The sequence below is a fragment of the Anas platyrhynchos genome, chromosome 26 (genome assembly GCF_047663525.1).
Source record: "Anas platyrhynchos isolate ZD024472 breed Pekin duck chromosome 26, IASCAAS_PekinDuck_T2T, whole genome shotgun sequence".
Classification (NCBI taxonomy): Eukaryota; Metazoa; Chordata; class Aves; order Anseriformes; family Anatidae; genus Anas; species Anas platyrhynchos.
The window spans coordinates 4,554,441-4,581,035 of record NC_092612.1 but is presented as its reverse complement, the minus strand read 5'-3'; positions in this window follow the sequence as shown (position 1 = coordinate 4,581,035).

Here is a 26,595-nt window from a genome sequence, read left to right as displayed (position 1 = left end):
CAGTTGCATGTGGGGCTGCGTAAAGGCTCCCCTGGGGAGTTCTCTTGTACCCACTGCCTTCCTTTGGGGGCACTTTTGGATGGGCGAAAAGAGTTCGGAACGCATTTCCTGGGGCCTGATTTTTCAGTCGTCTTCGATGCCGGCTAGGGCTATGTTTAGGGATGCTCGGAAACAGTGAACCCGGAGGGTCCAGTTGCATGTGGGGCTGCGTAAAGGCTCCCCTGCGGAGTTCTCTTTTACCCAAAGCCTTCCTTTGGTGACACTTTTGGATGGTCCAAAGGGGCTTGCAACGCGTTTTCTGGGGCCCGGTTTTTCAGTCTTCTCCAATGCTGGCTAGGGCTACGTTTAGATTTGCTCAGTAACACCGAACCCGGAGGGTCCAGTTGCATGTGGGGCTGCGTAAAGGCTCCCCTGGGGAGTTCACTTGTACCCAAAGCCTTCCTTTAGGGGCACTTCTGGATGGTCCAAAGGGGCTCGAAATGCATTTCCTGGGGCCTGAGTTTTCTCTCGTCTCCGATGACGGCTAGGGCTACGTTTAGGTTTGCTCAGGAACAGCGAACCCGGAGGGTCCAGTTGCATATGGTGCTGCGTAAAGGCCCCTCTGGGAACTTCTGATGTACCCAAAGCCTTCCTTTGGGGGCACTTTTGGATGGGCGAAAAGGGCTCGGAACGCATTTCCTGGGGTCTGATTTTTCAGTCGTCTTTGATGCCGGCAAGGGATCTGTTTAGGGAAGCTAGGAAACAGCGAACCCGGAGGGTCCAGTTGCATGTGGGGCAGCGTAAAGGCTCCCCTGGGGAGTTCTCTTGTACCCAAAGCCTTTCTTTGGGGGCACTTTTGGATGGGCGAAAAGTGCTCGCAACGCATTTCCTGGGGCCTGATTTTTCACACGTCTCCGAATACGGCTAGGGCTACGTTTAGGTTTGCTCAGGAACAGCGAACCCGGAGGGTCCAGTTGCATGTGGGGCTGCGTAAAGGCTCCCCTGGGGAGTTCACTTGTACCCAAAGCCTACCTTTGGTGACACTTTTGGATGGTCCAAAGGGGCTTGCAACGCGTTTTCTGGGGCCCAGTTTTTCAGTTTTCTTTCATTTCGGCTGTGGATCCGTTTAGGTTTGCTCAGGAACAGCGAACCCGGAGGGTCCAGTTGCATGTGGGGCTGCGTAAAGGCTCCCCTGGGGAGTTCTCTTGTACCCACTGCCTTCCTTTGGGGGCACTTTTGGATGGGCGAAAAGAGTTCGGAACGCATTTCCTGGGGCCTGATTTTTCAGTCGTCTTCGATGCCGGCTAGGGCTATGTTTAGGGATGCTCGGAAACAGAGAACCCGGAGGGTCCAGTTGCATGTGGGGCTGCGTAAAGGCTCCCCTGGGGAGTTCACTTGTACCCAAAGCCTTCCTTTGGTGACAGTTTTGGATGGTCCAACGGGGCTTGCAACGCGTTTTCTGTGGCCCCGTTTTTCAGTCTTCTCCCATGCCGGCTAGGGATATATTTAGGGTTGCTCGGAAACAGAGAACCCGGAGGGTCCAGTTGCATGTGGGGCTGCGTAAAGGCTCCCCTGGGGAGTTCACTTGTACCCAAAGCCTTCCTTTGGGGGCACTTTTGGATGGTCCAAAGGGGCTCCCAACGCATTTCCTGGGGCCTGATTTTTCACTCATCTCCGATGACTGCTATGGCTACCTTTAGGTTTGATCAGGAACAGCGAAGCCGGAGGGTCCAGTTGCATGTGGGGCTGCGTAAAGGCTCCCCTGGGGAGATCACTTGTACCCAAAGCCTTCCTTTGGGGCACTTTTGGATGGTCCAAAGGGGCTCGCAATGCATTTCCTGGGGCCTGATTTTTCACTCGTCTCTGATGATGGCTAGGGCTACTTTTAGGTGTGCTCAGGAACAGCGAACCCGGAGGGTCCAGTTGCATATGAGGCTGTGTAAAGGCTCCCCTGGGGAGTTCACTTGTACCCAAAGCCTTCCTTTGGGGGCACTTTTGGATGGTCCAAAGGGGCTCTCAACGCATTTCCTGTGGCCTGATTTTACACTCATCTCCGATGACAGCCAGGGTTATATTTAGGGTTGCTCGTAAAAATCGAACACGGAGGGTCCAGTTGCATGTGGGGCTGCGTAAAGGCTCCCCTGGGGAGTTCACTTGTACCCAAAGCCTTCCTTTGGGGGCACTTTTGGATGGGCGAAAAGGGCTCGCAACGCGTTTCCTGGGGCCTGAGTTTTCAGTCGTCTTCGATGCCGTCTAGGGTTATGTTTAGGGATGCTAGGAAACAGCGAACCCGGAGGATCCAGTTGCATGTGGGGCTGCGTAAAGGCTCCCCTGGGGAGTTCACTTGTACCCAAAGCCTTCCTTTGGTGACACGTTTGGATGGTCCAAAGGGGCTTGCAATGCGTTTCTGGGGCCCGGTTTTTCAGTCTTCTCCAATGCCGGCTACGGATATATTTAGGGTTGCTCGGAAAAATCGAACCCGAAGAGTCCAGTTGCATGTGGGGCTGCGTAAAGGCTCCCCTGGGGAGTTCTCTTGTACCCACAGCCTTCCTTTGGGGGCACTTCTGGATGGTCCAAAGGGGCTCGAAATGCATTTCCTGGGGCCTGATTTTACACTCATCTCCGATGACAGCCAGGGTTATATTTAGGGTTGCTCGTAAAAATCGAACACGGAGGGTCCAGTTGCATGTGGGGCTGCGTAAAGGCTCCCCTGGGGAGTTCACTTGTACCCAAAGCCTTCCTTTGGGGGCACTTTTGGATGGGCGAAAAGGGCTCGCAACGCGTTTCCTGGGGCCTGAGTTTTCAGTCGTCTTCGTTGCCGGCTAGGGTTATGTTTAGGGATGCTAGGAAACAGCGAACCCGGAGGATCCAGTTGCATGTGGGGCTGCGTAAAGGCTCCCCTGGGGAGTTCACTTGTACCCAAAGCCTTCCTTTGGGGACACTTTTGGATGGTCCAAAGGGGCTTGCAATGCGTTTCTGGGGCCCGGTTTTTCAGTCTTCTCCAATGCCGGCTACGGATATATTTAGGGTTGCTCGGAAAAATCGAACCCGAAGGGTCCAGTTGCATGTGGGGCTGCGTAAAGGCTCCCCTGGGAAGTTCTCTTGTACCCAAAGCCTTTCTTTGGGGGCACTTTTGGATGGGCGAAAAGTGCTCACAACGCATTTCCTGGGGCCTGATTTTTCACTCGTCTCCGAATACGGCTAGGGCTACGTTTAGGTTTCCTCAGGAACAGCGAACCCGGAGGGTCCAGTTGCATGTGGGGCTGCATAAAGGCTCCCCTGGGGAGTTCACTTGTACCCAAAGCCTACCTTTGGTGACACTTTTGGATGGTCCAAAGGGGCTTGCAACGCGTTTTCTGGGGCCCAGTTTTTCAGTTTTCTTTCATTTCGGCTGTGGATCCGTTTAGGTTTGCTTAGGAACAGCGAACCCGGAGTGTGCAGTTGCATGTGGGGCTGCGTAAAGGCTCCCCTGGGGAGTTCTCTTGTACCCAAAGCCTTCCTTTGGGGGCACTTTTGGATGGGCGAAAAGGGCTCGCAACGCATTTCCTGGGGCCTGATTTTTCACTCATCTGCGATGACGGCTAGGAATATGTTTAGTTTTGCTCAGGAACAGCGAACCCGGAGGGTCCAGTTGCATGTGGGGCTGCGTAAAGGCTCCCCTGGGGAGTTCTCTTGTACCCAAAGTCTTCCTTTGGGGGCACTTTTGGATGGGCGAAAAGGGCTCGCAACGCGTTTCCTGGGGCCTGAGTTTTCAGTCGTCTTCGATGCCAGCTAGGGTTATGTTTAGGGATGCTAGGAACCAGCAAACCCGGAGGGTCCAGTTGCATGTGGGGCTGCGTAAAGGCTCCCCTGGGGAGTTCTCTTGTACCCAAAGCCTTCCTTTGGTGACACTTTTGGATGGGCGAAAAGGGCTCCAAACGCATTTCCTGGGGCCTGATTTTTCAGTCGTCTTCGATGCTGGCTACGGCTATGATAATGGATACTCGGAAACAGCGAACCCGGAGGGTCCAGTTGCATGTGGGGCTGCGTAAAGGCTCCCCTGGGGAGTTCACTTGTACCCAAAGCCTTCCATTGGTGACAGTTTTGGATGGTCCAAAGGGACGTGCAATGCGTTTTCTGGGGCCCGGTTTTTCAGTCTTCTCCCATGCCGGCTAGGGATATATTTAGGGTTGCTCGGAAAAATCGAACCCGGAGGGTCCAGTTGCATGTGGGGCTGCATAAAGTCTCCCCTGGGGACTTCACTTGTACCCAAAGACTTCCGTTAGGGGCACTTTTGGAATGGTGAAAAGGGGCTCGCAACACCTTTCCTTGGGACTGATTTTTCAGTCGTCTTCGATGCCGGCTACGGATATGTTTAGGGATGTTCTGAAACAACGAACCCGGAGAGTCCAGTTGCATGTGGGGCTGCGTAAAGGCTCCCCTGGGGAGTTCACTTGTACCCTAAGCCTTCCTTTGGTGACACTTTTGGATGGTCCGAACGGGCTTGCAACGCTCTTTCTGGGGCCCGGTTTTTCAGTCTTCTCCAATACTGGCTAGGGCTACGTTTAGATTTGCTCAGGAACAGCGAACCAGGAGGGTCCAGTTGCATGTGGGGCTTTGTAAAGGCTCCCCTGGGGAGTTCTCTTGTACCCCAAGCCTTCCTTTGGTGACACTTTTGGATGGTCCAAAGGTGCTTGCAACGCGTTTTCTGGGGCCCGGTTTTTCAGTCTTCTCCAATACTGGCTAGGGCTACGTTTAGATTTGCTCAGGAACAGCGAACCCGGAGGGTCCAGTTGCATGTGGGGCTGCGTAAAGGCTCCCCTGGGGAGTTCACTTGTACCCAAAGCCTTCCTTTGGGGGCACTTTTGGATGGGCGAAAAGAGTTCGGAACGCGTTTCCTGGGGCCTGATTTTTCAGTCGTCTTCGATGCCGGCTAGGGCTATGTTTAGGGATGCTCGGAAACAGAGAACCCGGAGGGTCCAGTTGCATGTGGGGCTGCGTAAAGGCTCCCCTGGGGAGTTCACTTGTACCCAAAGCCTTCCTTTGGTGACAGTTTTGGATGGTCCAACGGGGCTTGCAACGCGTTTTCTGTGGCCCCGTTTTTCAGTCTTCTCCCATGCCGGCTAGGGATATATTTAGGGTTGCTCGGAAAGAGCGAACCCGGAGGGTCCAGTTGCATGTGGGGCTGCGTGAAGGCTCCCCTGGGGAGTTCACTTGTACCCAAAGCCTTCCTTTGGGGGCACTTTTGGATGGTCCAAAGGGGCTCCCAACGCATTTCCTGGGGCCTGATTTTTCACTCATCTCCGATGAATGCTATGGCTACCTTTAGGTTTGATCAGGAACAGCGAACCCGGAGGGTCCAGTTGCATGTGGGGCTGCGTAAAGGCTCCCCTGGGGAGATCACTTGTACCCAAAGCCTTCCTTTGGGGCACTTTTGGATGGTCCAAAGGGGCTCGCAATGCATTTCCTGGGGCCTGATTTTTCACTCGTCTCTGATGATGGCTAGGGCTACGTTTAGGTTTCCTCAGGAACAGCGAACCCGGAGGGTCCAGTTGCATGTGGGGCTGCGTAAAGGCTCCCCTGGGGAGTTCTCTTGTACCCAAAGCCTTCCTTTGGGGGCACTTTTGGATGGGCGAAAAGGTCTCGCAACGCGTTTCCTGGGGCCTGATTTTTCAGTCGTCTTCGATGCCGGCTAGGGATATGTTTAGGGATGCTAGGAAACAGCGAACCCGGAGGGTGCAGTTGCATGTGGGGCTGCGTAAAGGCTCCCCTGGGGAGTTCTCTTGTACCCAAAGCCTTCCTTTGGGGGCACTTTTGGATGGTCCTAAGGGGCTTGCAACTTGTTTTCTGGGGCCCGGTTTTTCAGTCTTCTCCCATGCCGGCTAGGGATATATATAGTGTTGCTCGGAAAGAGCGAACCCGGAGGGTCCAGTTGCATGTGGGGCTGCGTAAAGGCTCCCCTGGGGAGTTCTCTTGTACCCAAAGCCTTCCTTTGGGGGCACTTTTGGATGGGCGAAAAGGGCTCGCAACGCATTTCCTGTGGCCTGATTTTTCAGTCGTCTTCGATGACGGCTACGGCTGTGTTTAGGGTTGCTCAGGAACAGCGAACCCGGAGGGTCCAGTTGCATGTGGGGATGCGTAAAGGCTCCCCTGGGGAGATCACTTGTACCCAAAGACTTCCTTTGGGGGCACTTTTGGATGGTCCAAAGGGGCTCGCAATGCATTTCCTGGGGCCTGAGTTTTCACTCGTCTCTGATGATGGCTAGGGATACGTTTAGGTTTGCTCAGGAACAGCGAACCCGGAGGGTCCAGTTGCATGTGGGGCTGTGTAAAGGCTCCCCTGGGGAGTTCTCTTTTACCCAAAGCCTTCGTTTGGGGGCACTTTTGGATGGTCCTAAGGAGCTTGCAACGTGTTTTCTGGGGCCCGGTTTTTCAGTCTTCTCCCATGCCGGCTAGGGCTATGTTTAGGGATGCTCGGAAACAGCGAACCCGGAGGGTCCAGTTGCATGTGGGGCTGCGTAAAGGCTCCCCTGGGGAGTTCTCTTGTACCCAAAGCCTTCCTTTGGAGGCACTTTTGGATGGGCGAAAAGGGCTCGAAATGCATTTCCTGGGGCCTGATTTTTCACTCGTCTCCGATGACGGCTAAGACTACGTTTAGGTTTGCTCAGGAACAGCGAACCCGGAGGGTCCAGTTGCATGTGGGGCTGCGTAAAGACTCCCCTGGGGAGTTCACTTGTACCCAAAGCCTTCCTTTGGTGACACTTTTGGATGGTCCAAAGGGGCTTGCAACGTGTTTTCTGGGGACCGATTTTTCAGTCTTCTCCCATGCCGGCTAGAGATATATATAGGGTTGCCCAGGAACAGCGAACCCGGAGGGTCCAGTTGCATGTAATGCTGTGTAAAGGCTCCCCTGGGGAGTTCACTTGTACCCAAAGCCTTCCTTTGGGGGCACTTTTGGATGGGCGACAAGGACTCGGAACGCGTTTCCTTGGGCCAGATTTTTCAGTCGTCTTCGATGCCGGCTAGGTATATGTTTAGGGATGGTAGGAAACAGCTAACCCGGAGGGTCCAGTTGCATGTGGGGCTGCGTAAAGGCTCCCCTGGGGAGTTCTCTTGTACCCAAAGCCTTCCTTTGATGACACTTTTGGATTGGCGAAAAGGGCTCGCAACGCATTTCCTGGGGCCTTATTTTTCAGTTGTCTTCGATGCCGGCTAGGGCTATGTTTAGGGATGCTAGGAAACAGCAAACCCGGATGGTCCAGATGGATGTGGGGCTGCATAACGTCTCCCCTGGGGAGTTCACTTTTACCCAAAGCCTTCCTTTAGGGGCACTTTTGGAATGGGGAAATGGGGCTCGCAACACATTTCCTGGGGCCTGATTTTTCAGTCGTCTTCGATGCCGGCTACGGATATGTTTAAGGATACCCGGAAACAGCGAACCTGGAGGGTCCAGTTGCATGTGGGGCTGCGTAAAGGCTCCCCTGGGGAGTTCACTTGTACCCAAAGCCTTCCTTTGGGGGCACTTCTCGATGGTCCAAAGGGGCTCGAAATGCATTTCCTGGGGCCTGAGTTTTCACTCGTCTCCGATGACGGCTAGGGCTACGTTTAGGTTTCCTCAGGAACAGCGAACCCGGAGGGTCCAGTTGCATATGGTGCTGCGTAAAGGCCCCTCTGGGAACTTCTGATGTACCCAAAGCCTTCCTTTCGGGGCACTTTTGGACGGGCGAAAAGGGCTCGGAACGCATTTCCTGGGGTCTGATTTTGCAGTCGTCTTTGATGCCGGCAAGGGATCTGTTTAGGGATGCTCGGAAACAGCGAACCCGGAGGGTCCAGTTGCATGTGGGGCAGCGTAAAGGCTCCCCTGGGGAGTTCTCTTGTACCCAAAGCCTTTCTTTGGGGGCACTTTTGGATGGGCGAAAAGTGCTCGCAACGCATTTCCTGGGGCCTGATTTTTCACTCGTCTCCGAATACGGCTAGGGCTACGTTTAGGTTTCCTCAGGAACAGCGAACCCGGAGGGTCCAGATGCATGTGGGGCTGCGTAAAGGCTCCCCTGGGGAGTTCACTTGTACCCAAAGCCTACCTTTGGTGACACTTTTGGATGGTCCAAAGGGGCTTGCAACGCCTTTTCTGGGGCCCAGTTTTTCAGTTTTCTTTCATTTCAGCTTTGGATCCCTTTAGGTTTGCTCAGGAACAGCGAACCCGGAGGGTCCAATTGCATGTGGGGCTGCGTAAAGGCTCCCCTGGGGAGTTCACTTGTACCCAAAGCCTTCCTTTGGGGGCACTTTTGGATGGGCGAAAAGAGTTCGGAACGCGTTTCCTGGGGCCTGATTTTTCAGTCGTCTTCGATGCCGGCTAGGGCTATGTTTAGGGATTCTCGGAAACAGAGAACCCGGAGGGTCCAGTTGCATGTGGGGCTGCGTAAAGGCTCCCCTGGGGAGTTCACTTCAACCCAAAGCCTTCCTTTGGCGACACTTTTGGATGGGCGAAAAGGGCTCGCAACGCATTTCCTGGGGCCTGTTTTTTCACACGTCTCCGATGACGGCTAGGGCTACGTTGAGGTTTGTTCAGGAACAGCGAACCCAGAGGGTCCACTTGCATGTGGGGCTTTGTAAAGGCTCCCCTGGGGAGTTCTCTTGTACCCAAAGCCTTCCTTTGGGGGCACTTTTGGTGGGCGAAAAGGGCTCGGAACGCATTTCCTGGGGCCTGATTTTTCACACGTCTCCGATGACAGCTAGGGCTACGTTTAGGTTTGTTCACGAACTGCGAACCCAGAGGGTGCAGTTGCATGTGGGGCTGCGTAAGAACTCCCCTGGGGAGTTCTCTTGTACCCAAAGCCTTCCTTTGGGGGCATTTTTGGATGGTCCAAATGGGCTTGCAACGCGATTTCTGGGGCCCGGTTTTTCAGTCTTCTCCTATGCTGGCTAGGGTTATGTTTAGGGATGCTCGGAAACAGCGAATCCGGAGGGTCCAGTTCCATGTGGGGCTGCGTAAAGGCTCCCCTGGGGAGTTCACTTTTACCCAAAGCCTTCCTTTGGGGGCACATTTGGATGGGCGAAAAGGTCTCGCAACGCGTTTCCTGGGGCCTGATTTTTCAGTCGTCTTCGATGCCGGCTAGGGTTATGTTTAGGGATGCTAGGAAACAGCGAACCCGGAGGGTCCAGTTGCATGTGGGGCTGCGTAAAGGCTCCCCTGGGGAGTTCTCTTGTACCCAAAGCCTTCCTTTGGGGGCACTTTTGTATGGTCCAAAGGGGCTCGCAATGCATTTCCTGGGGCCTGATTTTTACTCGTCTCTGATGATGGCTAGGGATACGTTTAGGTTTGCTCAGGAACAGCGAACCCGGAGGGTCCAGTTGCATGTGGGGCTGCGTAAAGGCTCCCCTGGGGAGTTCTCTTGTACCCAAAGCCTTCCTTTGGGGGCACTTTTGGATGGTCCTAAGGAGCTTGCAACGTGTTTTCTGGGGCCCGGTTTTTCAGTCTTCTCCCATGCCGGCTAGGGCTCTGTTTAGGGATGCTCGGAAACAGCGAACCCGGAGGGTCCAGTTGCATGTGGGGATGCGTAAAGGCTCCCCTGGGGAGTTCACTTGTACCCAAAGCCTTCCTTTGGTGACACTTTTGGATGGTCCAAAGGGGCTTGCAACGCGTTTTCTGGGGCCCAGTTTTTCAGTAGTCTTCGATGCCGGCTAGGGTTATGTTTAGGGATGCTCGGAAACAGCGAACCCGGAGGGTCCAGTTGGATGTGGGGCTGCGTAAAGGCTCCCCTGGGGAGTTCACTTGTACCCGAAGCCTTCCTTTGGGGGCACTTTTGGATGGGCGACAAGGACTCGGAACGCGTTTCCTGGGGCCTGATTTTTCAGTCGTCTTCGATGCCGGCTAGGGCTATGTTAAGGGATGGTAGGAAACAGCAAACCCGGAGGGTCCAGTTGCATGTGGGGCTGCGTAAAGGCTCCCCTGGGGAGTTCACTTTTACCCAAAGCCTTCCTTTAGGGGCACTTTTGGAATGGCGAAAAGGGGCTCGCAACACATTTCCTGGGGCCTGATTTTTCAGTCGTCTTCGATGCCGGCTACGGATATGTTTAGGGATACTCGGAAACAGCGATCCCGGAGGGTCCAGTTGCATGTGGGGCTGCATAAAGGCTCCCCTGGGGAGTTCACTTGTACCCAAATCATTCCTTTGGTGACACTTTTGGATGGTCCAAAGGGGCTTGCAACGCGTTTTCTTGGGCCCGGTTTTTCAGTCTTCTCCCATGCTGGCTAGGGCTACGTTTAGATTTCCTCAGGAACAGCGAACCCGGAGGGTCCAGTTGCATGTGGGGCTGCGTAAAGGCTCCCCTGGGGAGTTCACTTGTACCCAAAGCCTTCCTTTGGTGACACTTTTGGATGGTCCAAAGGGGCTTGCAACGCGTTTTCTGGGGCCCGGTTTTTCTGTCTTCTCCCATGCCTGCTAGGGATATATATAGTGTTGATCGGAAACAGCGAACCCGGAGGGTCCAGTTGCATGTGGGGCTGCGTAAAGGCTCCCCTGGGGAGTTCACTTGTACCCAAAGCCTTCCTTTGGTGACACTTTTGCATGGGCTAAAAGGGCTCGCAACGCATTTCCTGGGGCCTGATTTTTCACTCGTCTCCGATGACGCCTAGGGCTATGTTTAGGGTTGCTCAGGAACAGCGAACCCGGGGGGTCCAGTTGCATGTGAGGCTGTGTAAAGGCTCTTCTGGGGAGTTCAATTGTACCCAAAGCCTTCCTTTGGGGGCACCTTTGGATGGCCGAAAAGGGCTCGGAACGCATTTCCTGGGGCCTGATTTTTCAGTCGTCTCCGATGACGGCTAGGGCTACGTTTAGGTTTGTTCACGAAGAGCGAACCCAGAGGGTGCAGTTGCATGTGGGGCTGCGTAAAGGCTCCCCTGGGGAGTTCTCTTGTACCCAAAGCCTTCCTTTGGGGGCATTTTTGGATGGTCCAAAGGGGCTTGCAACGCGTTTTCTGGGGCCCGGTTTTTCAGTAGTCTTCGATGCCGGATAGGGTTATGTTTAGGGATGCTCGGAAACAGCGAACCCGGAGGGTCCAGTTGCATGTGGGGCTGCGTAAAGGCTCCCCTGGGTAGTTCACTTGTACCCAAAGCGTTCCTTTGGGGGCACTTTTGGATGGTTGAAAAGGGGCTCGCAACACATTTCCTGGGGCCTTCTTTTTCAGTTGTCATCGATGCCGACTAGGGATACATTTAGGGTTCCTCGGAAAAATCGAACCCGAAGGGTCCAGTTGCATGTGGGGCTGCGTAAAGGCTCCCCTGGGGAGTTCTCTTGTACCCAAAGCCTTCCTTTGGTGAAACTTTTGGATGGGCGAAAAGGGCTCGCAACGCATTTCCTTGGTCCTGATTTTTCACTCGTCTCCGATGACGGCTAGGGATATGTATGGGTTGCTCGGAAACAGCGAACCCGCAGGGTCCAGTTGCATGTGGGGCTGCGTAAAGGCTCCGCTGGGGAGTTCACTTGTACCCAAAGCCTTCCTTTGGGGGCACTTTTGGATGGGCGAAAAGGGCTCGCAACGCATTTCCTGGGGCCTGATTTTTCACTCGTCTCCGATGACGGCTAGGGATATGTTTAGGGTTGCTCGGAAACAGCGAACCCGGAGGGTCCAGTTGCATGTGGGGATGCGTAAAGGCTCCCCTGGGGAGTTCACTTGTACCCAAAGCCTTCCTTTGGTGACACTTTTGGATGGTCCAAAGGGGCTTGCAACGCGTTTTCTGGGGCCCGGTTTTTCAGTCTTCTCCCATGCCGGCTAGGGATATATATAGGGTTGCTCGGACAGAGCGAACCCGGAGGGTCCAGTTGCATGTGGGGCTGCGTAAAGGCTCCCCTGGGGAGTTCACTTGTAACCAAAGCCTTCCTTTGGGGGCACTTTTGGATGGGCGAAAAGGGCTCGCAACGCATTTCCTGGGGCCTGATTTTTCATTCGTCTTCAATGCCGGCTAGGGTTATGTTTAGGGATGCTCGGAAACAGCGAACCCGGAGGGTCCAGTTGCATGTGGGGCTGCGTAAAGTCTCCCCTGGGGAGTTCACTTGTACCCAAAGGATTCCTTTGGTGACACTTTTGGATGGTCCAAAGGGGCTTGGAACGCGTTTTCTGGGGCCCGGTTTTTCAGTCTTCTCCCATGCCGGCTAGGGATATATATAGGGTTGCTCGGAAACAGCGAACCCTGAGGGTCCAGTTGCATGTGGGGCTGTGTAAAGGCTCCCCTGGGGAGTTCACTTGTAAACAAAGCCTTCCTTTGGTGACACTTTTGGATGGGCAAAAAGGGCTCGCAACGCATTTCCTGGGGCCTGATTTTTCACTCGTCTCCGATGACGCCTAGGGCTATGTTTAGGGTTGCTCAGGAACCGCGAACCCGGAGGGTCCAGTTGCATGTGAGGCTGTGTAAAGGCTCTTCTGGGGAGTTCACTTGTACCCAAAGCCTTCCTTTGGGGGCACCTTTGGATGGGCGAAAAGGGTTCGCAACGCAATTCCTATGGCCTGATTTTTCAGTCGTCTCCGATGACGGCTAGGGCTACGTTTAGGTTTGTTCACGAACAGCGAACCCAGAGGGTACAGTTGCATGTGGGGCTGCGTAAAGGCTCCCCTGGGGAGTTCTCTTGTACCCAAAGCCTTCCTTTGATGACACTTTTGGATGGTCCAAAGGGGCTCACAACGCATTACCTGGGGCCTGATTTTTCAGTCGTCTTCGATGCCGGCTACGGATATGTTTAGGGATACTCGGAAACAGCGAACCCGGAGGGTCCAGTTGCATGTGGGGCTTCGTAAAGGCTCCCCTGGGGAGTTCACTTGTACCCAAAGCCGTCCTTCGGGGGCACTTTTGGTTGTCGAAAGGGGTTCGCAACGCATTTCCTCCGGCCTGATTTTTCACTCGTCTTCGATGCCGCCTAGGGCTATGTTTAGGGATGCTCGGAAACAGGGAACCCGGAGGGTCCAGTTGCATGTGACGCTGCGTAAAGGCTCCCCTGGGGAGTTCACTTGTACCCAAAGCCTTCCATTGGTGAAAATTTTGGATGGTCCAAAGGGGCTTGCAACGCGTTTTCTGGGGCCCGGGTATTCATTCTTCTCCCTTGCCTGCTAGGGATATATTTAGGTTTGCTCGGAAAAATCGAACCCGAAGGGTTCAGTTGCATGTGGGGCTGCGTAAAGGCTCCCCTGGGGAGTTCACTTCTATCCAAAGCTTTCCTTTGGGGGCACTTTTGGATGGTCCATAGGGGCTCGGAACGCATTTCCATGGGCCTGATTTTTCACTCGTCTCCGATGACGGCTAGGGCTACGTTTAGATTTGCTCAGGAACAGCGAACCCGGAGGGTCCAGTTGCATGTGGGGCTGCGTAAAGGCTCCCCTGGGGAGTTCTCTTGTACCCAAAGCCTTCCTTTGGTGACACTTTTGGATGGGCGAAAAGGGCTCGCAACGCATTTCTTGGGGCCTGATTTTTCAGTCGTCTTCGATGCCGGCTACTGCTATGTATACGGATGCACGGAAACAGCGAACCCGGAGGGTCCAGTTGCATGTGGGGCTGCGTAATGGCTCCCCTGGGGAGTTCTCTTGTACCCAAAGCCTTCCTTTGGGGACACTTTTGGTTTGGCGAAAAGGGCTCGCAACGCATTTCCTGGGGCCTGATTTTTCACTCGTCTCCGATGACGGCTCGGGCTACGTTTAGGTTTGCTAGGGAACAGCAAACCCGGAAGGTCCAGTTGCATGTGGGGCTGCGTAAAGGCTCCCCTGGGGAGTTCTCTTGTACCCAAAGCCTTCCTTTGGGGGCACTTTTGGATGGTCCAAAGGGGCTCGCAACGCATTTCCTGGGGCCTGATTTTTCAGTCGTCTTCGATGCCGGCTAGGGATATATTTACGGATGCTCGGAAACAGTGAACTCGGAGGGTCCAGCTGCATGTGGGGCTGAGTAAAGGCTCCCCTGGGGAGTTCTCTTGTACCCAAAGCCTTCCTTTGGGGGCACTTTTGGATGGGCGAAAAGGGCTCGCAACTCATTTCCTTGGGCCTGATTTTTCAGTCGTCTTCGATGCCGGCTTGGTCTATGTTTAGGGATGCTCGGAAACAGCGAACCCGGAGGGTCCAGTTGCATGTGGGGCTGCGTAAAGTCTCCCCTGGGGAGTTCTCTTGTACCCAAAGCCTTCCTTTGGGGGCACTTTTGGATGGGCGAAAAGGGCTTCCAACGCATTTCCTGGGGCCTGATTTTTCAGTCGTCTTCGATGCCGGCTAGTGCTCTGTTTAGGGATGCTCGGAAACAGCGAACCCGGAGGGTCCAGTTGCATGTGGGGCTGCGTAAAGGCTCCCCTGGGGAGTTCACTTGTACCCAAAGCCTTCCATTGGTGACAATTTTGGATGGTCCAAAGGGGCTCCAAACGCATTTCCTGGGGCCCGGTTTTTCAGTCTTCTCTGATGACGGCTAGGGCTATGTTTAGGTTTGCTCAGGAACAGCGAACCCGGATGGTCCAGTTGCATGTGGGGCTGCGTAAAGGCTCCCCTGTGGAGTTCTCTTGTACACAAAGCCTTCCTTTGGGGGCACTTTTGCATGGGCGAAAAGGGCTCGCAACGCATTTCCTGAGCCCGGTTTTTCAGTCTTCTCCCATGCCGGCTAGGGATTTATTTAGGTTTGCTCAGGAACAGCGAACCCGGAGGGTCCAGTTGCATGTGGGGCTGCGTAAAGGCTCCCCTGGGGAGTTCACTTGTACCCAAAGCCTTCCATTGGTGAAAATTTTGGATGGTCCAAAGGGGCTTGCAACGCGTTTTCTGGGGCCTGGGTATTCAGTCTTCTCCCTTGCCGGCTAGGGATATATTAAGGTTTGCTCGGAAAAATCGAACCCGAAGGGTTCAGTTGCATGTGGGGCTGCGTAAAGGCTCCCCTGGGGAGTTCTCTTGTACCCAAAGCCTTCCTTTGCGGGCACTTTTGGATGGGCGAAAAGGGCTCTCAACGCATTTCCTGGGGCCTGATTTTACACTCGTCTACGATGCCGGCTCGGGCTACATTTAGGTTTGCACAGGAACAGCAAACCCGGATGGTCCAGTTGCATGTGGGGCTGCGTAAAGGCTCCCCTGGGGAGTTCTCTTGTACCCAAAGCCTTCCTTTGGGGGCACTTTTGGATGGGCGAAAAGGGCTCGCAACGCATTTCCTTGGGCCTGATTTTTCAGTCGTCTTCGATGCCGGCTAGGGCTATGTTTACGGATGCTCGGAAACAATGAACTCGGAGGGTCCAGTTGCATGTGGGACTGCGTAAAGGCTCCCCTGGGGAGTTCTCTTGTACCCAAAGCCTTCCTTTGGGGGCACTTTTGGATGGTCCAAAGGGGCTCGCAACGCATTTCCTGGGGCCTGATTTTTCAGTCGTTTTCGATGCCGGCTAGGGATATGTTTACGGATGCTCGGAAACAGTGAACTCGGAGGGTCCAGCTGCATGTGGGGCTGAGTAAAGGCTCCCCTGGGGAGTTCTCTTGTACCCAAAGCCTTCCTTTGGGTGCACTTTTGGATGGGCGAAAAGGGCTTGCAACGCATTTCCTGGGGCCTGATTTTTCAGTCGTCTACGATGCCGGCTAGTGCTCTGTTTAGGGATGCTCGAAAACAGCGAACCCGGAGGGTCCAGTTGCATGTGGGGCTGCGAATAGGCTCCCCTGGGGAGTTCACTTGTACCCAAAGCCTTCCATTGGTGACAATTTTGGATGGTCCAAAGGGGCTTGCAACGCGTTTTCTGGGACCCGGATTTTCAGTATTCTCCCATGCCGGCTAGGGATATATTTAGGGTTGATCGGAAAAATTGAACCCGAAGGGTCCAGTTGCATGTGGGGCTGCCTAAAGGCTCCCCTGGGGAGTTCTCTTGTACCCAAAGCCTTCCTTTGGGGGCACTTTTGGATGGTCCAAAGGGGCTCGGAACGCATTACCTGGGGCATGATTTTTCAGTCGTCTCCGATGATGGATAGGGCTACGTTTAGGTTTGCTCAGAAACAGCGAACCCGGAGGGTCCAGTTGCATGTGGGGCTGCGTAAAGGCTCCCCTGGGGAGTTCACTTGTACCCAAAGCCTTCCTTTGGGGGCACTTTTGGATGGGCGAAAAGGGCTCGCAACGCATATACTGGGCCCTGATTTTTCAGTAGTCTTCGATGACGGCTAGTGTTATGTTTAGGGATGCTCGGAAACAGCGTACCCGGAGGGTCCAGTTGCATGTGGGGCTGCGTAAAGGCTCCCCTGGGGAGTTCACTTGTACCCAAAGCCTTCCTTTGTTGACACTTTTGGATGGTCCAAAGGGGTTTGCAACGCGTTTTCTGGGGCCCGGGTTTTCAGTCTTCTCCCATGCCGGCTAGGGATATATTTAGAGTTTCTCGGAATAATCGAACCCGAAGGGTCAGGTTGCATGTGGGGCTGCGTAAAGTCTCCCATGGGGAGTTCAATTGTACCCAAAGCCTTCCTTTGGGGGCACTTTTGGATGGGCGAAAAGGGCTCGTAACGCATTTCCTGCGGCCTGATTTTTCAGTCGTCATCGATGCCGGCTAGGGCTATGTTTAGGGATGCTCGGAAAGAGCGAACCCGGAGGGTCCAGTTGCATGTGGGGCTGCGTAAAGGCTTGCCTGGGGAGTTCACTTGTATCCAAAGCCTTCCTTTGGGGGCACTTTTGGATGGTCCAAATGGGCTCGCAAAGCATTTCCTGGGGCCTGATTTTTCAGTCGTCTTCGATGCCGGCTAGGGCTATGTTTAGGGATGCTCGGAAATAGCGAACCCGGAGGGTCCAGTTGCATGTGGGGCTGCGTAAAGGCTCCCCTGGGGAGTTCTCTTGTGCCAAAAGCCTTCCTTTTGGGGCACTTTTGGATGGGCGAAAAGGGCTTGCAACGCATTTCCTGGGGCCTGATTTTTCAGTCGTCTTCGATGCCGGCTAGGGTTATGTTTAGGGATGCTCGGAAACAGCGAACCCGGAGGGTCCAGTTGCATGTGGGGCTGCGTAAAGGCTCCCCTGGGGAGTTCACTTGTACCCAAAGCCTTCCTTTGGGGGCACTTTTGGATGGTCCAAAGGGGCTCCCAACGCATTTCCTGGGGCCTGATTTTTCAGTCGTCTTCGATGCCGGCTAGGGCTATGTTTAGGGATGCTCGGAAACAGCGAACCCGAAGGGTCCAGTGTCATGTGGGGCTGCGTAAAGGCTCCCCTGGGGAGTTCACTTGTACCCAAAGCCTTCCTATGGGGGCACTTTTGGATGGGCGAAAAGGGCTCGTAACGCATTTCCTGGGGCCTGATTTTACACTCGTCTACGATGCCGGCTCGGGCTACGTTTAGGTTTGCTCAGGAACAGCGAAACCGGAGGGTCCAGTTGCATGTGGGGCTGCGTAAAGGCTCCCCTGTGAACTTCAGATGTACCCAAAGCCTTCCTTTGGGGGCACTTTTGGATTGGCAAAATGGGTTTGCAACGCGTTTTCTGGGGCCCGGGTATTCAGTCTTCTCCCATGCCGGCTAGGGATATATTTAGGGTTGCTCGGAATAATCGAACCCGAAGGGTCCAGTTGCATGTGGGGCTGCGTAAAGGTTCCCCTGGGGAGTTCACTTTTACCCAAAGCCTTCCTTTGGTGACACTTTTGGATGGTCCAAAGCGGCTTGCAACGTGTTTTCTTGGGCCCGGGTTTTCAGTCTTCTCCCATGCCGGCTAGGGATATATTTAGGGTTGCTCGGAATAATCGTACCCGAAGGGTCCAGTTGCATGTGGGGCTGCGTAAAGGCTCCCCTGGGGAGTTCTCTTGTACCCAAAGCCTTCCTTTGGGGGCTCTTTTGGATGGTCCAAAGGGGCTCACAACGCATTTCCTGGGGCCTGATTTTACACTCGTCTCCGATGCCGGCTCGGGCTACGTTTAGGTTTGCTCAGGAACAGCGAACCCGGAGGGTCCAGTTGGATGTGGGGCTGCGAATAGGCTCCCCTGGGGAGTTCACTTGTACCCAAAGTCTTCCTTTGGGGGCTCTTTTGGATGGTCCAAAGGGGCTCACAACGCATTTCCTGGGGCCTGATTTTTCAGTCGTCTTCGATGCCGGCTAGGGCTAAGTTTAGGTTTGCTCAGGAACAGCGAAACCGGAGGGTCCAGTTGCATGTGGGGCTGCTTAAAGGCTCCCCTGGGAACTTCAGATGTACCCAAAGCCTTCCTTTGGGGGCACTTTTGTATGGGCGAAAAGGGGCTCGCAACGCATTTCCTGAGGCCTGATTTTTCACTCGTCTCCGATGACGGCTAGGGCTACGTATAGGTTTGCTCAGGAACAGCAAACCCGGAGGGTCCAATTGCATGTGGGGCTGCGTAAAGGCTCCCTGGGAACTTCAGATGTACCCAAAGCCTTCCTTTGGGGGCACTTTTGGATGGGCGAAAGGGGCTCGCAACGCATTTCCTGGGGCCTGATTTTTCAGTCGTCTCCGATGCAGACAAGGGTTATATTTAGGGTTGCTCGGAAAAATCACACCCGGAGGGTCCAGTTGCATGTGGGGCTGCGTAAAGGCTCCCCTGGGGAGTTCACTTGTACCCAAAGCCTTCCTTTGGTGACACTTTTGGATGGTCCAAAGGGGCTTGCAACGCGTTTTCTGGGGCCCGAGTTTTCAGTCTTCTCCCCTGCCAGATAGGGATATATTTAGGGTTGCTCGGAAAAATCGAACCCGGATGGTCCAGTGTCATGTGGGGCTGCGTAAAGGCTCCCCTGGGGAGTTCACTTGTATCCAAAGCCTTCCTTTGGGGGCACTTTTGGATGGTCCAAAGGGGCTCGCAACGCATTTCCTGGGGCCTGATTTTTCACTCGTCTTCGATGCCGACTACTGCTATATTTAGGCATGCTCGGAAACAGCGAACCCGGAGGGTCCAGTTGCATGTGGGGCTGCGTAAAGGCTCCCCTGGGGAGTTCACTTGTACCCAAAGCCTTCCTTTGGGGGCACTTTTGGATGGGCGAAAAGGGCTCGGAACGCATTTCCTGGGGCCTGATTTTACACTCGTCTCCGATGCCGGCTCGGGCTACGTTTAGGTTTGCTCAGGAACAGCGAACCCGGAGGGTCCAGTTGGATGTGGGGCTGCGAATAGGCTCCCCTGGGGAGTTCACTTGTACCCAAAGCCTTCCTTTGGGGGCTCTTTTGGATGGTCCAAAGGGGCTCACAACGCATTTCCTGGGGCCTGATTTTTCAGTCGTCTTCGATGCCGGCTAGGGGACGTTTAGGTTTGCTCAGGAACAGCAAACCCGGAAGGTCCAGTTGCATGTGGGGCTACGTAAAGGCTCCCCTGGGGAGTTCACTTGTATCCAAATCCTTCCTTTGGGGGCACTTTTGGATGGGCGAAAAGGGCTCGCAACGCATTTTCTGGGGCCTGATTTTTCAGTCATATTCGATGCCGGCTAGGGCTATGTTTAGGGATGCTCGGAAACAGCGAACCCGGAGGGTCCAGTTGCATGTGGGGCTGCGTAAAGGCTCCCCTGGGGAGTTCTCTTGTACCCAAAGCCTTCCTTTGGGGGCACTTTTGGATGAGCGAATAGGGCTCGCAACGCATTTCCTGGGGCCCGATTTTTCAGTCGTCTTCGATGCCGACTACTGTTATGTTTAGGGATGCTCGGGAACAGCGAACCCGGAGGGTCCAGTTGCATGTGGGGCTGCGTAAAGGCTCCCCTGGGGAGTTCACTTGTACCCAAAGCCTTCCTTTGGGGGCACTTTTGGATGGGCGAAAAGGGCTCGCAACGCATTTCCTGGGGCCTGATTTTACACTCGTCTCCGATGCCGGCTCGGGCTACGTTTAGGTTTGCTCAGGAACAGCGAACCCGGAGGGTCCAGTTGGATGTGGGGCTGCGAATAGGCTCCCCTGGGGAGTTCACTTGTACCCAAAGCCTTCCTTTGGGGGCTCTTTTGGATGGTCCAAAGGGGCTCACAACTCATTTCCTGAAGCCTGATTTTTCAGTCGTCTTCGATGCCGGCTAGGGTTAAATTTAGGTTTGCTCAGGAACAGCGAACCCGGAGGGTCCAGTTGCATGTGGGGCTGCTTAAAGGCTCCCCTGGGAACTTCAGATGTACCCAAAGCCTTCCTTTGGGGGCACTTTTGGATGGGCGAAAAGGGGCTCGCAACGCATTTCCTGAGGCCTGATTTTTCACTCGTCTCCGATGACGGCTAGGGCTACGTATAGGTTTGCTCAGGAACAGCAAACCCGGAGGGTCCAATTGCATGTGGGGCTGCGTAAAGGCTCCCCTGGGGAGTTCACTTGTACCCAAAGCCTTCCTTTGTTGACACTTTTGGATGGTCCAAAGGGGCTTGCAACGCGTTTTCTTGGGCCCGGGTTTTCAGTCTTCTCCCATGCCGGCTAGGGATATATTTAGGGTTGCTCGGAATAATCGTACCCAAAGGGTCCAGTTGCATGTGGGGCTGCGTAAAGGCTCCCCTGGGGAGTTCACTTGTATTCAAAGCCTTCCTTTGTTGACACTTTTGGATGGTTCAAAGGGGCTTGCAACGCGTTTTCTTGGGCCCGGGTTTTCAGTCTTCTCCCATGCCGGCTAGGGATATATTTAGGGTTGCTCGGAATAATCGTACCCAAAGGGTCCAGATGCATGTGGGGCTGCGTAAAGGCTCCCCTGGGGAGTTCTCTTGTATCCAAAGCCTTCCTTTGGGGGCACTTTTGGATGGTCCAAAGGGGCTCACAACGCATTTCCTGGGGCCTGATTTTTCACTCGTCTCCGATGCAGACTAGGGTTATATTTAGGGTTGCTCGGAAAAATCACACCCGGAGGGTCCAGTTGCATGTGGGGCTGCGTAAAGGCTCCCCTGGGGAGTTTTCTTGTACCCAAAGCCTTCCTTTGGGGGCGCTTTTGGATGGGCGAAAGGGGCTCGCAACGCATTTCCTGGGGCTTATTTTTCACTCATCTCCGATGCAGACTAGGGTTATATTTAGGGTTGCTCGGAAACAGCGAACCCGGAGGGTCCAGTTGCATGTGGGGCTGCGTAAAGGCTCCCCTGGGGAGTTCACTTGTATCCAAAGCCTTCCTTTGGGGGCACTTTTGGTTTGGCGAAAAGGGCTCGCAACGCATTTTCTGGGGCCTGATTTTTCAGTCAAATTCGATGCCGGCTAGGGTTATATTTAGGGATGCTCGGAAACAGCGAACTCGGAGGGTCCAGTTGCATGTGGGGCTGCGTAAAGGCTCCCCTGGGGAGTTCACTTGTACCCAAAGCCTTCCTTTGGGTGCCCTTTTGGACGGGTGAAAAGGGCTCGGAACGCAATTCCTGGGGCCTGATTTTTCAGTCGTCATCGATGCCGGCTAGGGCTATGTTTAGGGATGCTCGGAAACAGCGAACCCGGAGGGTCCAGTGTCATGTGGGGCTGCGTAAAGGCTCCCCTGGGGAGTTCTCTTGTACCCAAAGCCTTCCTTTGGGGGCACTTTTGGATGAGCGAATAGGGCTCGTAACGCATTTCCTGGGGCCCTGTTTTTCAGTCTTCTCCCATGCCGGCTAGGGATTTATTTAGATTTGCTCAGGAACAGCGAACCCGGAGGGTCCAGTTGCATGTGGGGCTGCGTAAAGGCTCCCCTGGGGAGTTCTCTTGTACCCAAAGCCTTCCTTTGGGGGCACTTTTGGATGGGCGAAAAGGGCTCGCAACGCATTTCCTGGGGCCCGATTTTTCAGTCGTCTTCGATGCCGACTACTGCTATGTTTAGGGATGCTCGGAAACAGCGAACCCGGAGGGTCCAGTTGCATGTGGGGCTGCGTAAAGGCTCCCCTGGGGAGTTCACTTGTACCCAAAGCCTTCCTTTGGGGGCACTTTTGGTTTGGCGAAAAGGGCTCGCAACGCATTTCCTGGGGCCTGCTTTTACACACGTCTCCGATGCCGGCTCGGGCTACGTTTAGGTTTGCTCAGGAACAGCGAAGCCGGAGGGTCAAGTTGGATGTGGGGCTGCGTAAAGGCTCCCCTGGGGAGTTCACTTGTACCCAAAGCCTTCCTTTGGGGGCACTTTTGGATGGGCGAAAAGAGGCTCGCAACGCATTTCCCGAGGCCTGATTTTTCACTCGTCTCCGATGACGGCTAGGGCTACGTATAGGTTTACTCAGGAACAGCAAACCCGGAGGGTCCAGTTGCATGTGGGGCTGCGTAAAGGCTCCCCTGGGGAGTTCACTTGTATTCAAAGCCTTCCTTTGTTGACATTTTTGGATGGTCCAAAGGGGCTTGCAATGCGTTTTCTTGGGCCCGGGTTTTCAGTCTTCTCCCATGCCGTCTAGGGGTATATTTAGGGTTGCTCGGAATAATCGTACCCAAAGGGTCCAGTTGCATGTGGGGCTGCGTAAAGGCTCCCCTGGGGAGTTCTCTTGTATCCAAAGCCTTCCTTTGGGGGCACTTTTGGATGGTCCAAAGGGGCTCGCAACGCATTTCCTGGGGCCTGATTTTTCACTCGTCTCCGATGCAGACTAGGGTTATATTTAGGGTTGCTCGGAAAAATCACACCCGGAGGGTCCAGTTGCATGTGGGGCTGCGTAAAGGCTCCCCTGGGGAGATCACTTGTACCCAAAGCCTTCCTTTGGGGGCGCTTTTGGATGGGTGAAAGGGGCTCGCAACGCATTTCCTGGGGCCTGATTTTTCACACGTCTCCGATGCAGACTAGGGTTATATTTAGGGTTGCTCGGAAAAATCACACCCGGAGGGTCCAGTTGCATGTGGGGCTGCGTAAAGGCTCCCCTGGGGAGTTCTCTTGTACCCAAATCCTTCCTTTGGGGGCACTTTTGGATGGGCGAAAAGGGCTCGTAACGCATTTCCTGGGGCCTGATTTTTCAGTTGTCATTAATGTTGGCTAGGGCTATGTTTAGGGATGCTCGGAAACAGCGAACCCGTAGGGTCCAGTTGCATGTGGGGCTGCGTAAAGGCTCCCCTGGGGAGTTCACTTGTACCCAAAGCCTTCCTTTGGGGGCACTTTTGGATGGGCGAAAAGGGGCTCGCAACGCATTTCCTGAGGCCTGATTTTTCACTCGTCTCCGATGACGGCTAGGGCTACGTATAGGTTTGCTCAGGAACAGCAAACCCGGAGGGTCCAATTGCATGTGGGGCTGCGTAAAGGCTCCCCTGGGGAGTTCACTTGTATTCAAAGCCTTCCTTTGTTGACACTTTTGGATGGTTCAAAGGGGCTTGCAACGCGTTTTCTTGGGCCCGGGTTTTCAGTCTTCTCCCATGCCGGCTAGGGATATATTTAGGGTTGCTCGGAATAATCGTACCCAAAGGGTCCAGTTGCATGTGGGGCTGCGTAAAGGCTCCCCTGGGGAGTTCTCTTGTATCCAAAGCCTTCCTTTGGGGGCACTTTTGGATGGTCCAAAGGGGCTCGCAACGCATTTCCTGGGGCCTGATTTTTCACTCGTCTCCGATGCAGACTAGGGTTATATTTAGGGTTGCTCGGAAAAATCACACCCGGAGGGTCCAGTTGCATGTGGGGCTGCGTAAAGGCTCCCCTGGGGAGTTTTCTTGTACCCAAAGCCTTCCTTTGGGGGCGCTTTTGGATGGGCGAAAGGGGCTCGCAACGCATTTCCTGGGGCCTGATTTTTCAGTCGTCTCCGATGCAGACTACTGCTATGTTTAGGGATGCTCGGGAACAGCGAACCCGGAGGGTCCAGTTGCATGTGGGGCTGCGTAAAGGCTCCCCTGGGGAGTTCACTTGTACCCAAAGCCTTCCTTTGGGGGCACTTTTGGATGGGCGAAAAGGGCTCGCAACGCATTTCCTGGGGCCTGATTTTACACTCGTCTCCGATGCCGGCTCGGGCTACGTTTAGGTTTGCTCAGGAACAGCGAACCCGGAGGGTCCAGTTGGATGTGGGGCTGCGAATAGGCTCCCCTGGGGAGTTCACTTGTACCCAAAGCCTTCCTTTGGGGGCTCTTTTGGATGGTCCAAAGGGGCTCACAACTCATTTCCTGAAGCCTGATTTTTCAGTCGTCTTCGATGCCGGCTAGGGTTAAATTTAGGTTTGCTCAGGAACAGCGAACCCGGAGGGTCCAGTTGCATGTGGGGCTGCTTAAAGGCTCCCCTGGGAACTTCAGATGTACCCAAAGCCTTCCTTTGGGGGCACTTTTGGATGGGCGAAAAGGGGCTCGCAACGCATTTCCTGAGGCCTGATTTTTCACTCGTCTCCGATGACGGCTAGGGCTACGTATAGGTTTGCTCAGGAACAGCAAACCCGGAGGGTCCAATTGCATGTGGGGCTGCGTAAAGGCTCCCCTGGGGAGTTCACTTGTACCCAAAGCCTTCCTTTGTTGACACTTTTGGATGGTCCAAAGGGGCTTGCAACGCGTTTTCTGGGACCCGGGTATTCAGTCTTCTCCCATGCCGGCTAGGGATATATTTAGGGTTGCGCGGAATAATCGAACCCGAAGTGTCCAGTTGCATGTGGGGCTGCGTAAAGGCTCCCCTGGGGAGTTCACTTGTATTCAAAGCCTTCCTTTGTTGACACTTTTGGATGGTTCAAAGGGGCTCGCAACGCGTTTTCTTGGGCCCGGGTTTTCAGTCTTCTCCCATGCCGGCTAGGGATATATTTAGGGTTCCTCGGAATAATCGTACCCAAAGGGTCCAGTTGCATGTGGGGCTGCGTAAAGGCTCCCCTGGGGAGTTCTCTTGTATCCAAAGCCTTCCTTTGGGGGCACTTTTGGATGGTCCAAAGGGGCTCACAACGCATTTCCTGGGGCCTGATTTTTCACTCGTCTCCGATGCAGACTAGGGTTATATTAAGGGTTGCTCGGAAAAATCACACCCGGAGGGTCCAGTTGCATGTGGGGCTGCGTAAAGGCTCCCCTGGGGAGTTTTCTTGTACCCAAAGCCTTCCTTTGGGGGCGCTTTTGGATGGGCGAAAGGGGCTCGCAACGCATTTCCTGGGGCCTGATTTTTCAGTCGTCTCCGATGCAGACTACTGCTATGTTTAGGGATGCTCGGGAACAGCGAACCCGGAGGGTCCAGTTGCATGTGGGGCTGCGTAAAGGCTCCCCTGGGGAGTTCACTTGTACCCAAAGCCTTCCTTTGGGGGCACTTTTGGATGGGCGAAAAGGGCTCGCAACGCATTTCCTGGGGCCTGATTTTACACTCGTCTCCGATGCCGGCTCGGGCTACGTTTAGGTTTGCTCAGGAACAGCGAACCCGGAGGGTCCAGTTGGATGTGGGGCTGCGAATAGGCTCCCCTGGGGAGTTCACTTGTACCCAAAGCCTTCCTTTGGGGGCTCTTTTGGATGGTCCAAAGGGGCTCACAACTCATTTCCTGAAGCCTGATTTTTCAGTCGTCTTCGATGCCGGCTAGGGTTAAATTTAGGTTTGCTCAGGAACAGCGAACCCGGAGGGTCCAGTTGCATGTGGGGCTGCTTAAAGGCTCCCCTGGGAACTTCAGATGTACCCAAAGCCTTCCTTTGGGGGCACTTTTGGATGGGCGAAAAGGGGCTCGCAACGCATTTCCTGAGGCCTGATTTTTCACTCGTCTCCGATGACGGCTAGGGCTACGTATAGGTTTGCTCAGGAACAGCAAACCCGGAGGGTCCAATTGCATGTGGGGCTGCGTAAAGGCTCCTCTGGGGAGTTCACTTGTACCCAAAGCCTTCCTTTGGTGACACTTTTGGATGGTCCAAAGGGGCTTGCAACGCGTTTTCTGGGGCCCGGGTTTTCAGTCTTCTCCCATGCCGGCTAGGGATATACATAGTGTTTCTCGGAAAAATCGAACCCGAAGTGTCCAGTTGCATATGGGGCTAAGTAAAGGCTCCCCTGGGGAGTTCTCTTGTACCCAAAGCCTTCCTTTGGGGGCACTTTTGGATGGGCGAAAAGGGCTCGCAACGCATTTTCTGGGGCCTGATTTTTCAGTCAAATTCGATGCCGGCTAGGGTTATATTTAGGGATGCTCGGAAACAGCGAACTCGGAGGGTCCAGTTGCATGTGGGGCTGCGTAAAGGCTCCCCTGGGGAGTTCACTTGTACCCAAAGCCTTCCTTTGGGTTCCCTTTTGGACGGGCGAAAAGGGCTCGGAACGCAATTCCTGGGGCCTGATTTTTCAGTCGTCATCGATGCCGGCTAGGGCTATGTTTAGGGATGCTCGGAAACAGCGAACCCGGAGGGTCCAGTTGCATGTGGGGCTGCGTAAAGGCTCCCCTGGGGAGTTCTCTTGTACCCAAAGCCTTCCTTTGGGGGCACTTTTGGATGAGCGAATAGGGCTCGTAACGCATTTCCTGGGGCCCTGTTTTTCAGTCTTCTCCCATGCCGGCTAGGGATTTATTTAGATTTGCTCAGGAACAGCGAACCCGGAGGGTCCAGTTGCATGTGGGGCTGCGTAAAGGCTCCCCTGGGGAGTTCTCTTGTACCCAAAGCCTTCCTTTGGGGGCACTTTTGGATGGGCGAAAAGGGCTCGCATCGCATTTCCTGGGGCCCGATTTTTCAGTCGTCTTCGATGCCGACTACTGCTATGTTTAGGGATGCTCGGAAACAGCGAACCCGGAGGGTCCAGTTGCATGTGGGGCTGCGTAAAGGCTCCCCTGGGGAGTTCACTTGTACCCAAAGCCTTCCTTTGGGGGCACTTTTGGTTTGGCGAAAAGGGCTCGCAACGCATTTCCTGGGGCCTGCTTTTACACTCGTCTCCGATGCCGGCTCGGGATACGTTTAGGTTTGCTCAGGAACAGCGAAGCCGGAGG